This window comes from Balearica regulorum, chromosome Z, assembly GCF_011004875.1.
Source record: "Balearica regulorum gibbericeps isolate bBalReg1 chromosome Z, bBalReg1.pri, whole genome shotgun sequence".
Taxonomy (NCBI): Eukaryota; Metazoa; Chordata; class Aves; order Gruiformes; family Gruidae; genus Balearica; species Balearica regulorum.
In genome coordinates, this window is record NC_046220.1 from 24,872,340 (window position 1) to 24,889,427 (window position 17,088).

At 33.8% G+C, this 17,088-nt stretch overlaps 1 protein-coding gene across 4 annotated transcripts in view; it reads right to left on the reverse strand.

Annotated features, from left to right (window-relative positions):
- The window catches only part of MAN2A1 (mannosidase alpha class 2A member 1), a 127,836-nt gene that overhangs the window by 45,841 nt on the left and 64,907 nt on the right, over window positions 1–17,088 (reverse strand). The gene's annotated exons all lie outside the window — the stretch shown is intronic.

A 17,088-nucleotide genomic window follows, 5' to 3' on the forward strand; every position in this document is an offset into this window, starting at 1 on the left:
CAAGAGAATCAGCCTTGAAACTAAATAGAGCAATTTTATTAGCCTATATAACTTTCGGGTTTTTTTAATTACAGTTTTGTATATTGCAAGGTATAGAAAAATAAAACAATACTACACCATTTGCGCCTTATGCATCTCTAGGACTATCATTGTACTTCTTGTCTTTTCATTGCCACGCTCAAAGAACACACTATTTACAACTATTCCCTGAAGTTTCCCTCTGTTCATTTCATCCTTTAAAAAAAATGGTCTTTAACAATGAAGAATGTTCTTGCCAAAATTTCTAATAACTTCTTTGATACACAGCAGAACCAATATTCTATCTTCAACCTCCTTGACCCTTCCCACTGTAAAACACAATTTACTTCTTTGTGAAATCTCATCTTTCATCAGTTTCCATGATACCCACTTCTTACTTAGCAAATCTCTCCTTCAGCATCTCTTCTAAGTAGATTCTCCTCGTTCTCTGCTCCATTTTCTATGCAGATTCCTCAGGGTTTTGTCAGTGGTTTTCTTTCTTTTCCTTTCACATCTTAACCTTCAAATTCAATTACCACCTTCACAGATCAAACCACTTCATGCAGAATTGTCTCCTTCCACCCAAACTAGAAATCTCATTCTGTCACTCAAGTCTTTAACTTAAACATCACCTGTAGCTTTAACTTCTTTCCATAATCTCACATTCTGACTGTAAGTCTTCCAAGTTCCTTACCCCATACATTTAGATGCTCTGTGCTCCATTACTCACTAGCCTGACACTACAGCACAACTAAGGTCCTGCTAACAAGTTACTTACATAACTAAACCCTTTAATCTTTTCTCTTCTCTTTCCCGATATTACCTCTAAAACACACATGCCAGAGGAGAGTGAGGTCTCCCTGGCAGCGTAAAGTCTGGCAGGCAGTGGACAAAACTGCTGAGATGATACTCTGGAAACAATGAAACAGTGAAATTTCAGGACTGAGAGTCTGCAGCAAACTGCTTAGAGTTAATAAGCAAGTACAAATTTAGCTCCTCCTTATTCAGAGTGAGTGGACTTCTACACAATTTCAACGTAAAGTCAGACAGGCTAAGCTAATCTACCACTAAACTATGAACACAATACAGACACAAAAGGAAAATTCTTCCTTCTCCATACTGCTGAAAAATCTCACCTACTCTCTTTCCATCCAGCCCTTTGTGGTTTTTTGGTTTGGTTTTTTTGGTTGTTTTGTGGGGTTTTTTTCCCCACTACTTTAATTTTAACAAATGCAGTTTGGCTCTATGGATACTCAGAATCTTTATGAACACTAACCAGGCTACCATTTTCCCCTTACCTTTTCATTGGCTCCCTCCATCAAACTTAGGCTGTTCATCTTCAATTTCATAGCTCTTCACCACTACCCTATTACCTCACAAACAGTAGGAAGGGTCAACTCCAACTTCTCATTAGTTGAATAAACTAAAATCAGAGGCTACATTAGCTTTTTTTAATTAAGAACCTTTGGATTACCTGCCATACACAGAACGAGCTTCCCATAAAAATTCTTTTCCTTTTAACTCCTTACATGAAGATCCCTGTGCTGAAATATTGTTAAATCATGACTTCTGTGCATAACAACTATTTTCCTTGCATATTTGTGCATCTAATTGTGGTCAGTTGCCTTCTAGCACAACCAAAAGTGCTTTTGGATGCTCTTTTTTGCCTCCTTTCATGCTGAACACTCCTAGATTACTCAATAACACAATAGTTAACCATATTGTTAGTCAGCTTTCAGAGTCTTCAAAAACTTGTTCAAGACTGTGAGAGCCTCCCCTAGACTCAGGTAGGTCATTTTACATGTCTGTTTAACTGAAGATGTCTTCTTTTTGGATAAGATTTTAATTTATTTTTTTATAACAGCAGTGGAATCAAAACCAAAATAAACCAACAGTAGGAAGACAAAAAAAATTAAAATTAATGAAATATTTTTTAAGAACTCCTCATCTACTGTGAAAGAAGAGTGTAAGAACTGTGTCAGAAACAATACAGATCTAAGAGATGACCCAACACCAAAGCGCAGAATAAATCATCACTCATCCATCAACAGAACATTACAAAAACTTTTATTTATTTTTCTGCAGTAGAATTCCTCAGTTCTTATGCCTCCACATAAAATGCTATCTTATGCATACAACTAATTTCTAGTAATACTATACATCCTCATTAAATTTAAATTATCTGCCAAAGAGCATACTAATGTAAAAATATTTCCAGAAATTTTGTTCAACTTCCCATTGATATAAACATGTTTCACAACTTTAATTAGTCGCATGACAAATTTACCCATAACAAAAGACTTTTGGAACTGCCATATTATCATCATATTTCACCAGACTATTTTTTTTAATATTCAGATAAACCAAAGCTCTTGTACTAAGGTACATATGTTTTATACCTTCTTGAATCAATGTATTATAAGTGCATTATGTGTATGCAGAGAAATAAGGCTGTCAGATGAAGCTAGTAATGACAGGGCAGATTTTCAGCAGCTGAAATGCAGCTATTTTGCCTAAACGCTAGTATTTTGTTTTCAAATTTTATTTCAGCAGGACTAAAGTATTTATACTCACTAAGATATAATTCTTGTGCATATACAAAACTACTGACTAATGTAATTAAATCCCATTAATTCTGAAGTACCATTCAACTCCCACCCTTAAATAACATGCCACTATAACTATTTTAAATTCTATATGAAAGAAAAGACCTTCATTTCACCTAAGCTATATCATCAGAAAGAATGTCATCCACATATGTGGAGTATAACTGCTTAATGTATTGTGGTTACATTACACAGAGAAGCAACTTGACCTTATCTAAAGGTTTTCTATTCCAGATTTTAAGGTAAGAATCAGCAAGCAATATTTTCCTTTCATTGCTCAGATCACTGGTCTTTGGCAACAGCACCACGAAAACTACGAAAGCCCGTATCTTTTGTTCAAATAAAGGGGGAGGGGTTTTAATGCCTAGTGGTAAATTCAGATGAAAAATTTTACCTGAAAAATTTCACTTTGTAATCACCATTATGGTCAAGTGTAAGCCATCATTTCTTTCATTTATTCAAGAAATTAAAGAATTCTGAAATTATTTTAAGATAAACTGTACTGAAACAAAAGGAAACATATAATTTTCTACAGATAAATCTATGGTAAATTTACTCACACAGACACCATGTATTCCATCTGTGCACTGGCAGCAGGAATAAACTGCTCTCAGCCCCTCAAAAAAACTGAGAAACAGATGCAGATTTGAGCTCATCCTAAACTGGATGCATGTGCAAATATATGCAATTTCAGAAAGCAAATCCTGCCACCTGCTTTTCAGACACTTTTGTAAAGTTACACCTTGAATTTTTTTACCCCATCTTTTCTGGATCTGTGAAATCCAGAAGGAATATCTTTTATCCATACAAGCATGTTAATTTTCCCTACGTAACCTATAATGTGCATTAATAAACCTTTCTATTAAAGGCGTACATTCAGGCATCAAATAATATTTTCCTGTAGTAAAAATTTAACTTGCTGTGAAACATTTTCAGCCAGAGCTGAAAAAAACCCCATCCCCGATGCTTATTTTAAATACTTTCTTTTAAAATTATCAATACAATATGTAAACTGGTGTAGCTATATTCACAGGCAAAAAATGAATAAAACTGATTCAGGTCTCAGATTTAATCTTGGTCTCCTAAAGAATGCTATTGTGAACTTTGTTTCTTAAACTGAAAAGTTACAGTATTTCAGACCACTGTTCTTTTTGTTTCACTGATGTGCATAAACATATGGGCATACATATATATTGATACATACACACATTTACTGGTAACCCCTGCAACACAATTACCATTTGTTGTGAAGTTCATTCAATGCTGCCTTCACAAGCAAGGTATTCACCTAATGTGAGAAACCAGAACTCATTACTAGTAAATGGCAGAGGATCATCAGTGACAAAGCATTATTCAGAAGACCACCCCTTCAAGACGCTTGGACTCATGACAGCTTAGGACAACAGCTTTCATTGGTCGGTGGAGGACCTTTAGTCATTTGCTTTGAAAATCAATTGAGGCACTCCAGCTCAGACTGATCAATTTTACTGGAATCTCTCTGACAAACCTTTGCAGACAGATAGAGCATTCCTCATTATAACATATCAGAACTAGTTCTCTGGGCACATATGTACAATTTCAATGCGAAATTACATGAACAGCACCTTTGAAGCTGGTTCATTTCTTTCCTTCTTGTATTATAGAAGCTAAGCTAGAAAACAGCTAAGTGGTGAAGAAAGAAAAACTACTACAAGTAGATCCAAAATTGAGAAAAGATACAAGCCATGTAGCCAAATGATATACTATATCAACAGTTTTCCTCTGAAGAACAAAAAAGAACAAACTGAAGTACGTAAGTTCTCCTGAAATGTCAAAGGGGCTGGGGGGGAGTGAAAGGGAAGAAAAAATCATAAATACACATTAAAATGCTTTAAGCCCTAAAAAAAAGAATTGAAGTAATTCTACATATGTTAAAATTCACCAGAAGGTTAGAAACAGAATTCAACTACAAAGGTATTCTGAGATCTTGGAGGTTGATGTATTTTGATGGACTAAGAATTCTTAGTTTTTAGAATTTAGATATTAGAATTCTAAATAAAACTGAATTCTCTAAACAAAGTCATCTCTCACATTTAAAACAACAAAAACTCTCCAGACATCAAATGGGGAGCCAGAGGAGAATCAAAATATGCAAGAAAAAATTACTTTGAAAGATGTGAGAAGAATCAGTAGATAGTAACATTGTTTAATTAGTAAACACTGATTTATGTCAGGTGGAAACAAACTGAGGATTAGTATTTGAACTGTATAAAACACTGCTTGCCATGGTAGCTGCTAAAAATACCATAAAAACAACAAAAAATCTGAATTATGTGACGTCTCCCACATGCTGGAAGCTTATAAAAACCCCCAACTATCCACAACCAAAAACCAAAAAAATTCCGTGAACTGACATCACACAGGCCCAGGGTGGTCCATGTCTTTGGGGATGGTGGTAAATGGAATAAAGAGAACCAAGACCATCTACTTAAAACAGGTGTTTATCTGTACATTGCAAACATGTACAACCTCCCTGGAAGAAAAGACTTCCATGATTCTTGCATTGAAGCCCAAGAAAACATGTAATAGATACTTATTTTCTTCAATTTTTTAATACAGAATAAAATTAAAAATAATTGGACCACAAAAATTCCTCTCTGGTTACTTAAAAATCTCTCTCCTTGCTTCAAAGGGCCATGGGAAAAAACTTCAAACAAAAACTAACCATAACAATTCCTGCTGAATTTAATCAAAATACTAGGTAGAAAAAAAGTTATATCAAGGTACTTAGTTCTGTTCAAAGCTCTTAGGGTGTCCCACGTTAAGAGTCAAGGCCTCAGTCAAAAGTGTGATTAAAGCAACATTTTAAGTACAGGTCTTCTCATCCACTTTTTTCCATATCTGGCCAAGTCTACCTACATTTCTGCTATGAATTACTGAAGGTGGAAAGTCTACAAAACAATTCTTCTGAAAATAAATGCCATATATACAACTTGAAGTGCCCTTTAATCAACTTAGTTCTTTTTTTAAGGGATTCATTATATAATCTGAAATCATCTGGTTGTACTGCTCCTCTGGTTCTAGAAAACTTGGACATTTTCTAATATCTCAAGCCATGTTCTTAATATTCCTTAGGAACACAACTAATCAAAAGCCAACTGTGCAGGCTTATGATCATGACACTCTCCTTGACAGCAGATTAATGCTTTTTTTTACAACTCTTCTATCAGTTACTAAATTGAGCTTTAGAAACTACATGTTTCACAGCATTTCAACACACCTTTCAGTCCTATTCAAAATTTATTTAGCAAGAAAGTTAGGTAACAGAGAAAGTTTTGGACAAAATAATTGAAAATCTCATGCATGAAAATCACATGACGAATCCAGTTTCTGAAAGCACTCAAGTCTGATTTATGCTGGTTTTTTTAAAACATACCTGCAGAGTCAAATTTTCTTTAAAAAGCATCCCCATTTCCCCCTCTGTCACAGGAATATTTATTTCTGAAATTTAAAAAGTTCTCCTGATTTCATCCAAATCATACTTTTTCTAATACATGTTATTCAAAACACGGAATTCTAAGGCTCTATGTATCTTGAACTATTGTCAATGACATTTGGCTCACAACTTTATTTTAGTAGTGGCAAATCCTACCAAAAAATAAGGAAAAAAAAGAATGTGGAAATCAATTTGTCCGTTAATTTTGAGTTTAAAAGCCCATAAGCCCCTGAGCAATTATTTAATGTCTTGTTGAAGAGATATGCATGGATACTTGTCCAATAATCCAAAAACAATTTTCTTCCTCGTTCATATTCAGCAAGTAAGCAAAGACAGTAATACCCGTAAGATGGAATAATTCTGCATCAGAGGTGTGGGTTTTTTTTTATTTCCAGAAAGGAAAATACACTTCCCATGTCAAACCATACCAACTAATTTACAGAAACATGATATAAGGGATTTGGGATATTTCATTTATAAATACAGACACATTCATATACTATATATGCCACATATGGGGCGGAGGCAGAGAGGCAGAGGGAAAATCCAGAATTTTCTAGTATTAGGAAGTATCTTGACCTTTGCATTCCTAAAGAGAAGTGATCTGTTGCTACTAATGTAAGTAGTTATTACTCTACTCAACACTTCTCATCAGAAACGTACCTACCCACAGTAAAAAAAAAAATTAAAAAAATCAAAAGAAAATAAATGCATTGCACATTAAATGTTTGCAGAGTAAAACAGTTAAAATACACAGCACTCAGACAGCTCTTTCATCAAAAGCGATACAGAAACACTCTTCCTTTTACAGCAGATCTGCCAAGTGCCAAAATAACATTTGTCAGAGGCAAAAACAACTTTTTACCCTAAACAGGAAATTCCTTTTGCCTGTACGACAAACTGAGCAGAAACTGCTGTGCTTGTGCATTAAGGAGAGCAGTTACAAGCAGAGCTGTTCTCTCATTAGAGCAACTAGTTCTCATACAAACATCAGGTAACATTACAGGTCACTGGAAGGTCTTATATGCCTTAAGTCAGTCCACTCTTCTCATTTATTCCAGCTGGCCAAATAAAAGACTGTATGTAAAAAACAGACTAGGCCTATAACCTTAGGCCATGCTGGTATGTTAAATATGCTGTTTAGTTATGTCTCTCAAGATAAATTCAAGAGACAAAAGGCAAATCTAGACATTAATAAAAAAACCAGTGGACTAGAACATTGCTGTAGTGTGATCTCTTAACCAGAATGACAATTCAGTAGGACAACCTTTGACAAATACTGCAATCACTATTCTTGAAAACATCCAAAACTGTTTATATTGTTCTGCAGCTCAAACACCCATTTTGCTAATATACAACTAAATTTTTAATTACTTTACATTAAATACATATCTTCAAATTATGTCTCCCTTTTTTCCACTGCAAGTATAATACACTGATTCTCTTTGTAACAAACCTGTATGTATTTATAGATTTATGTTCCTCATCATCAGCCTTTTCAAACTAAACAGGTGATATTCTTTCAACATCTCTTCAGTCACTTTCTTCAAATTAGTACTCCTCTTTTCTTGTTAAGCCTTCTCAAAGTCTCATCTTTTAAAGTAAGCTTTCTAAAACTAGACACCATATTTTTGATGAAGCCTTCATCACCCTGAGTATAGCACACTATTTCAGCTGTATTTTACACAGAACATTTCCATTTAAATCATACAAAAGCAAAATTGCCTCTAACACCATACAAGTAACTCTCAATCTGATCTTTGGTAATGCCTAGTCTTTTTCTGCTTCACTAGTGTCTATGTGGTTAGTCCACACATTATTTTTCCATGTGGTGTGTAAGACTTCCACTTGCCTGCTTCATTTCATTCTTTGACCATGAAATATTGGTTCCAGTTTACTACGATATTTTTAAATTCTAATCTTGTATAGTGTTTATTCCCAGTATGACTTCAAGTTTTATAATGTCTTTACATTCTACTATATTAACATGATTGATACAAATACAAGAGTTTGTGATTTTATGATCTGAACTAAAGAATTTCTTGCTTGTTTTTGGCTTCACTTTGCACAAAAAAACCCTCCACTCTGCTTAGATGGATACCCAAGGATCTAAGTTGAGTAATATGTGATATCCAACATTTATCCATGATCATTTAAGTAACAGCTAGGCAACAACAAGTCTGTCGATTAACTGAGTGAAGGCAGCAATGGCAAAAATGCATTTATAACAAACTCACTAGAAATTAAATGAAAGCATGGAATTAAAACATGCCAAACCCACTTTTATTGCTTTCCAGTTTTAAATAAAGGGGATCTGATCTACTTCAATATTCCTGTTTGATTTAGTGGCTTTTTAAAAATTTAATCTGCACATTATGAGAATGAACTTTCACAAAAAACTATACCAAATTAAGTCTCAGAGCAGCAAATGAAACTACAGTGAACATGTGCTTTAAACTGCATTAACACACCTAATTATATTACACACTTAGTTTCAATAATTGCTGCAGGTTTAATGTACACCTCCTCTGAGACACAGTAGATGCTGAAACTATTAGCATTCATAACTATACAATCCTAGACATTTAATTAAATAGAAAAGTCATTTGTGAGGAAAACCTTATGATTAAGAGCTGCAGCCTCAGATACACTGTCACATATAAGCATGAAATATGGGACAGTGGGAATATGGGTGGTTGAATAAAAATTCAAGTAATGCAAACAGTTCTCCTGTATTTAGTCATAGAAAAGCAAGTTCTCTCCAAAAGAAGATTCCAATACCTTCCCAAGGGGCTTTTCGTTGACTGGATAAAGTCTAAGGAGACTTTTCAGCTTACTTAACTAGGCAAGATAACTAATGCTTATATGGTCCTCTACATCACATTCAGTTAAGCTTCTTGTAAATTTCAGAATCCTAATTTGGGACTATCACAGCATAATAATAATAATAAAAAAATCAATTTACATCTAAGCAGCAACTCTTATAATCCAATTAAACTGTATTATAGACTAGAATGTTAAACTTGAATACATATGATCAAATATTATCATATATGAACAAATATTAAGATTTTGGCTCTTCCTAAATAAGATACCTTTTCCAGTTTATGAAAAAAAAAAATCCTGCAGAAGAATTAGTAGGAATCTAATCTCAATTTGAAACTAGAAACACACAATATAAACTTGTGTTGCTTTCATAAGGTACATAAAAAAGGTGGAAACAGAATCTATTATCCACAGATCAGCTTTTCATTATAAAATCAAACTGGTGACATCAAGAAATAAAAAAAGAGATACTATCAATAAGTAAGTAAATTCACAAGAATTCAGTAGAGTTTCAACTAACACAAAATAGAATTATGCTATAATAGCATTTGAAGAGGAAGTTAAATGCATAGTTTAGAAATAGAGCTATGTTAAAATTACACCTTCTTTCTAAAAGCAGTAATGGCTGATGGTTCTGATTAACATACAAATAAGTAAAAACAATGATACTGTACTTAAAAAAAAAAAAAAAAGAAGTTCTGTTATCTTAGCTTCACATTTCAGAATTCTGAATCATTCTGGGAATGCCCTTCCTGATAACAAACCCAAAGTCAAACTTCAGATTCATTAATAAAGGTGACACACATGCACACACTCAATCCTTTTTTTTATAACTGTGCAGATATATCTTTATAATATCCATTGCTCATGCAAAAGGTAGACAATTAGGCAGATGATAGGCACATATTCCATCCCTCTACTCTCACAGGAAACAGGACCCTTGCCTGGCTTTCTCAAGAACAAACCATGGAACACCCTCAAGAAAACAGCATTCACAATAAACACAGACAACAGCACAGCAAGAACTATAAATTTTGAGAACACAAAAAACCAACATCAGCCTAAGACACAACTTTTAAAATGTTATGTACCTACTACACATGCCAGGTACGTATACTTCCTATGATTTGGATGGATTGTAGTACCACGCATATTCTAATCTAATCTGGAGAATATAACTACTCTCCAATTAAGGACAAAAGGATTAAGTCCAAAGGCACTATTCTTTTTTTTTTTTTTAACCACAAAGTTGTGAGGTGTTCTGAAGTCCAACATGGGTTTGAAGCCCCCTGACTTCTTCGGGACGAGAAAGTACCTTCACTAAAATGCTTTCCTTGTTCCTCTTGTAGAGCAGGCTTTATAAATCTGCATTGAGAAGGGAAAAAAATCTGGTTCAGAAGACCAGAAAGACTTTAAGTATGCCACATCACTTCAGTCTGTGCCTTGAGAGCCTTGGACTACCTACAGTATTGCCTCAAAGCAACTCCTGTAAAAAAGGCTGAAGGGGCCAGTGCCTGGAAAAAAAAGAAATCAAACACAAATATACTAATATACTGAAACTGTGTATCTTCTACTTCCAAAACTGCTTCAACAAGTACATGCATACAATGCAGATTTTTCAGTGGTATTCAGTTCTTTACTAGCGTATTCTTTCACAATGATCTTTCTTGTTTTTTAAAAACAAACTCAGGAGTTTTTCCTCCCCCTAAAGTATGTTTAGTTAATCTATTCTTTCTGTATTTCATATGACACTTCCATTACAAACAGTATTCAAAGGAACCCAGAAATTTATTGTAACACCTAATTGTGGGACTTTTCAATTTAATGTTATAATTCTTTATAGCAACTGAAGCATCAAACACATTCACAATCCGATTGCACTAGTTCTGCCAATCCCAACAAAAACTGTTGAAATTCTGTGCATTGAACCAAAAATTCCAAATTTGTGCTGTTTTGAGAAACTGCAAAGATTCTACAAATGCTACAAATTGTGTCAACTTGTTTACTGGTTTAATTTTGCAACTGCAATTTCAAAGACAGTCAGTAAACAAAAATATTTAGAACAGACCATCATTGGTTTATCAACAATAAGACAGACCAAAAACTGAAAAAAAGTTTCATTTATAGGAATTTTTATGCCCTGAAAAAGTAATGATTAGAAGTTTGAAATTTAACAACTTTTAGAACAACTTGAATTCAGAAGCATGACAGTCAAAACTGAGTTTTGAAAAATGAATATTAATTCCACAGAAAGCTTTGGAGTGCAATTAATTGCAAATCAAAGCTGTATATTTCTTCTTAATAATGAAAATTTATAAAAACTTAAAAAATGAACCACAGTTCTTTTTCAATGAGCTATCCCTTACATCAAAACAGACATTCATCCCTTAGCTTATTTGTTGTTTTGTTTTCAGAGTTCCCAGATAAACTTTTAGCGAAATGTCAGCTGCCAGTGCAGGGAGTCAGTTCTGAGATAAGCTTGTATGTAGTGTAATCAACACAAGAATTAGAAAACTTGTGCAGTAAAAATGGAAATCTTGGAAAAACTACTGTGACCTTATAGAAAAAAGTGGAAATTAAGCGATCAAGGTGCTGTGAACTCTTCCACACCCCTTACTTCTTCTCCCATTAGACACTGTGAATGCAGAATTTGCCGGTTGTGATCATAATGGCAGTTGGCACAGCTAACTTCTGCCTATAAAGCAGAATAAATGTATACTGCTTTTGGTTTTGTTCATTTTGAAGTCATCACTTTTGCCAGAATGATTTTTACTCAAATATTTCAAGTTCACATTAACTGATATTTCAGGATTCAGATGCCTGAGATACCCCGGGTCAATCAAATATTTCATTGTCTTACAACAGCTCTTACATCATGAAAATCAAGAGGGAGAATGTTTTTTTTAAGTACTCATTCAATTTAGTCAAAATGACCTTGAGTTTACTACAAGCGGAACATGTTCATGGCAGTTACAGGTCACCTGAAATGTAGCAAATTGGTCAGGCAGCTGAACACTGAGATTAACACTTTAAAGTAATTTTTAAAAAAAATCATTAAGCTGTATTCAGCCTAAGCAGCTGAATTGGAAACCAAAATTGCAGCTCTTCACATATAATTTCAAATGGTTATATAATTTTTAACTACACTACTGTGCTGAGAATACAAGTGCTTAATTAAAAGTGTTATTTCTTAACAGAAGAAAACAATCTTATGGCTTGACTGAATAACTATTCAGTCGTCCACCTCCCTTAAAGTTACTAATACAGAGGTTTCACTTTAACAAAAACGTAACAAGGTTGCGCATATTGCTATTATTATTTCGTCTAATAAAAACCTAAAACTTTGGGGGTTGATTTTTTTCCCCCAAAAAACAAGTGAACAAGTGTGCTTATTAACAATGTATGAACTGCCACAAATATTTCTGGCTTCATTTTAAACGTTACTGTATTTGTTCTTGTTTTCTTTAAACATTTTTCCCCTCATTGACAATTGAAAATATCCTTGTTTCAACTGTCTTTTTAAAAAAAAAGTTTCACTTTATAACTAGAAATACAGATGCCTCAGAAGTCATGTAAGTTAATTAAAATGTATATTATTAAAATGTCAAATGCTGTTGGAGCATCCTCTCCTTGTAACTACCTTGGACAACTGTTTAGCTTGATTGTACCAACATGGGCAACACAAGTAAAGAAAAACACCACCACCAAACTTAAAGTTGCCAAATGAGAATGTTAAAACATTACCTCAATGCAGCCACCTTCTAAGCTCAGAAAGATACAGTTCCTTTGTGGCATATCATGCCAACAAAGTTTCCTTCTCAGGCAAGTTATTTGCTGTCATCTTCCAACCAAATATAGTAACATACACATTGCTCTGCCAAGGATTTTTGACCTTTGTACATTATTCTTTACCACACATTAAACTTAATAACATAGCTTTAATTTCTACAATATAGTGGTCTGTTGAGAAAGCAGTGGGTACACCTGCCAAGTGGATTTTTGATAAGGTAACCAATTTGCAAAATCTTAAAGGTAAATCAGAATTTTCTTCCTCAAAAAAGATCACAAATTTTGAGCCCAACAAGATGAACACAACTTATGCCAAAGCTTTGTTAATTACAACCTTATGCCAAAATCTGCTCTTACGTATTGAAATAAGATTATTTTGAATCCTCTATTTGGAAAAATGACACTTTCTTTTATAAGGTGGATGTCACTAAACTGCTTGGTGCTTTGACAGATCTTTGACGAAATCATTGATTACAGTGTATCCTACTTAGAATTAATGCCCTAGGCAACCTGAATATTTTAACTAGTGGAAAACGTGTCTGCTGTTATTAAACTAGCCTGACAAGAAGGATATCATACCATTCCTCTATGATTAGCTGACAAAAGTAATTTGTGGGCAAATTATAAGTAGTGTTGGTTTAGCACTAAAAATAATCCTAAATCAATAATTTAAAAAAAATCTTTCATTATCATAGTATATTCAGTTCAGATGGGATGCCTTATACCATGCTTTAGAGTGCAATGGAGCTCAGTACTGAAACTCCCCAGCCAGGAACATGAAGGTTCAGAAGCAAAGGAAAAAAAAAAAAAAAAGATACTGTTAGGTCTCATTCACTCCTAGGTTCAACATGTTGTGCCAAACAATACTACTACTAAATCCAAGTAGTTACAGACAGCCAATTCAGTTATTGTTCATGTATCACATTCCCTTGCAATGCTGCATCCAGGAAACACTGAAGACAGAAAAAGCTAGGAAATCTTGCCACTCACACTGTTGACATACTCTTAAGCCAACAGCGTAAACTGGATGGCAAGAGGTTCAAACTCATCCCCTTCCCTCCACCCTCCAAGTCCAGTGAGTCCAAATCTTTTGCCATTTGGGAAGTACAACCTCGGGCAGACTATTCCCAAGAAGCAATGATTATATCAAAGGACAGCGCTCTCACAGAAGCATGACGCAGTATCTAATTTATCAGCACTCTCATAGGCTTTGTCTCTGAGACATGTTGTAATAATTGTTAATTTCAGAACAAGATAAAAGAAGTTCTGTATCTAGTTGGATATTATCTTATGAAAGCTCTGTTTTTCAGGTGGAAATAACAATTTTTTAAAAAGCATGCAACTTCATTTATCAGTTAAAAGGGGTTTAGTGTAATTAAATATGCCGTAACTTCAGTACTCAAAAGCCTGATCATAAGACCACATAATTGTCCTAAGGTGGCAGAGTCACAGTAAGATTTCAAATACCCTACATACCTCTTTCATCGAAATTAACACATTACTTTTTTTAAAAAGCTACAGATTCATAAAAAGATGGTAATTGAGCACTACAGAAAAGAGATGCAAAGGTGGGGGTGGAAATGATAAATACATAAAAAGCGGTATCTACTTACAAGCAGTTTGAAAGATACTTCTCAACTACCCAACAAGCTGGAGCTACTTCATACTAGAACAATGACCACTGATTTTTTTTTCCTCTTTTTCTTTTTTCCATGTAATCAAGTTGTACTATCTCTCCTGTACAGTCTGTCCCATCAGTTTTCACTACTGAAAAACAACTTTCACAAGCAGTGAAAAGAATACAACTGAAAAACATCAAAAAGGAAGGCTGGATGAGAGAGGCAAAAGCATACTACCAACTACTTTCCCAATGAAAAGTAGGTTAGATTTGAAATTGACAGTATCAACTCAATAAAATAAGAAAAAGAGAAAAAAAAAAAGGAAAATGACTAAGTAATTAATCAGATTAAAACCCCACTATCTTAGGAGCTTCCCATCAGTAGTGTTCTTCTAAATTTATAGGTGATATGAACCAAATTTTTATAAGATTAATTTACAATACAGCTATTTTTAAAAAATCTTGACATGGAAATGCAAAACTACAAAAAGCTAAATATTCAGCCAATTAAAGAAAAGCAACACCTTGCCAGGTACATTGACTTAATTTCTATCCCACATAATGGTATATTAGAAAACATCAACATAAAGAAATCTAGAGATTTCATGTTATAGACATTAACAATAAAGACTATTCTGAAGAGAGGATAATCAAATAATAAGCTTTTGATGAGAATCAATATTTTCAATCTTTTGATGAAAATTTGCAATGAAAAAACAGTTTCAGTCTTAGAAGCTTCAGACTCTGAAGTTTAAGCACCATAATCATTAATGATAAAATTATGAAGCTGAGTTTAATATTATACTGAAATTAGCATTTCACATCTTTACAGGTTATCTAGAAAACTCAGATGCACAGTCATAATGTTGACATACTAGATTTAAGCAAGTTACTGTCTCAGCTTACATACTACTTTTCACAATGGTAATAATGTTAGTGGAGATTCAGACTACAACCATCGATAAAGTTAGAAGCCTAGAAAGACTAAGATTTTTATAAGAGAAAGTAATTGAACATACAGATATTCAACTGAAAATTTTAACAACAAAGGAAACATTAAGTAGTGTGCACCTAAGCATTGTTTTGAAAGTGTTTCCAAACAGGAAGTCATTACAGAAAACAGGTTTTCAGGTAGCAATATCAATATTACCTTGTAATCTTTCTCCTCCCCTTCTCCCTCATTTCTCCCTCCCCCCCGCCCCCCTTACTCTGGCTCCCATAATTCTGTTAACACAGTCTTTGGAACATTAACTGCATCTTATATGACTGTATGGTATCGTCGCAGTACCAGACAAGTTAAAATTAGCAATTATCTACCAATATTATCTTCTTAGTAACGTAAAACAAGTTTAGAGAACAGCAGTAAAAGGCTGCTAAGATAATACTAATTTTAAAATAGAAAAGCTTGACATGTATATTTACTTAATGTACAACTAAGAAAAAAAAAAAAGCAGATGCCTGAACTGCATACACACCAAAAGGGGAAAAATTTGCTTAGCATACTATGCAGAGAGATAAGTGGAACAGTGGATGCAAACAAAAGGCATATCAGGAGATGGAAGAGGCATGGGGTAATTTCAACAGCTAATGTAGGCAAGGAAAGCAAAAGCATTAAAGCTATCCTCAAATGGCAAAGAAAATCTACATTATAACTTGCCTCCAGCCAAATGTTTATATACAATATTTGCACTGCCATCCCAGTGAAGATATCTATGGGGATATTTTGAAAAATTAGAAGATTTAATTTAAATAAATAGCTAGGCACCTGAGGCTTTTACCAACTTGGCCAAGTTCAACATAATCTATTAGCACTTATGTAGCACTCCCCTAAGATAATAAAACTATTAAAAAAAAAATAAATCATGTATGTCTACATGACTGCTCTAGAGACAAGCTTATATTAAAACTACATATACTCACACATTATATACATTTAAGGTTAAAGGACTGAAGACAGCCTCCCCCAAAAGCTCACAAGAACCAAACTTTGCTCATTTTTTCAAAGAATCTGATTAGAATTTAACGTCTGACACGCTCGTGAATTAGGTAAGTTTTATTAGCTTGCCACTTGCTAGAACGAGAGAAATTAAACACTGACATCAGCAAATATAGCATTTACTACTTTTTAAATGAATCTTAAATCTTCTGTTCTGCAGGCAAAAATCTTGTATTACTTGATTTACACACATAGCAGCTCTCACATTCATACATCTCACTTTATTTGGATTAGTTGACTTTTAATGAATATTTAAGATATTTCAGGTTGGATATTGAATGTTCATGGGGATAGCAGGATGTCAGTTTCAACTCTAGAACTACATATAAACAAAGTAAGCCCTCTCAATACAATAAAAAGTTGGAGAGAAAACAGTGTCCTAGTTTATCTTCTACTTGAATTTTAGAGACAATTCAACATTTATATACTGTAATTTTTAGGCCTTATAAAAACTAAGTTTTTTCTCAGTGTTAATTAAGCCAGTTGTAATTATGTTTAATTAGAATTTTCTACTGCTGCTCAAGCATAATTTATTAAAGATTACAATGCTGTAAAAGTACACGGTAAACAGACTACTGAACTTGCTACAGCTCAATTATTGGCATGTGAGAAACCTATAGTTTTAAAGTGGTGTGTTCTCTTTCAATTAGACAAAATAGTATTAGCATAATATGCCAGACTACCTTTTTACCTTTTTCAATTTTAATTATTTTTTTTTAAATTACCTTTTTTTGAGTGAAAGTTTAAAAAAATAAAATGG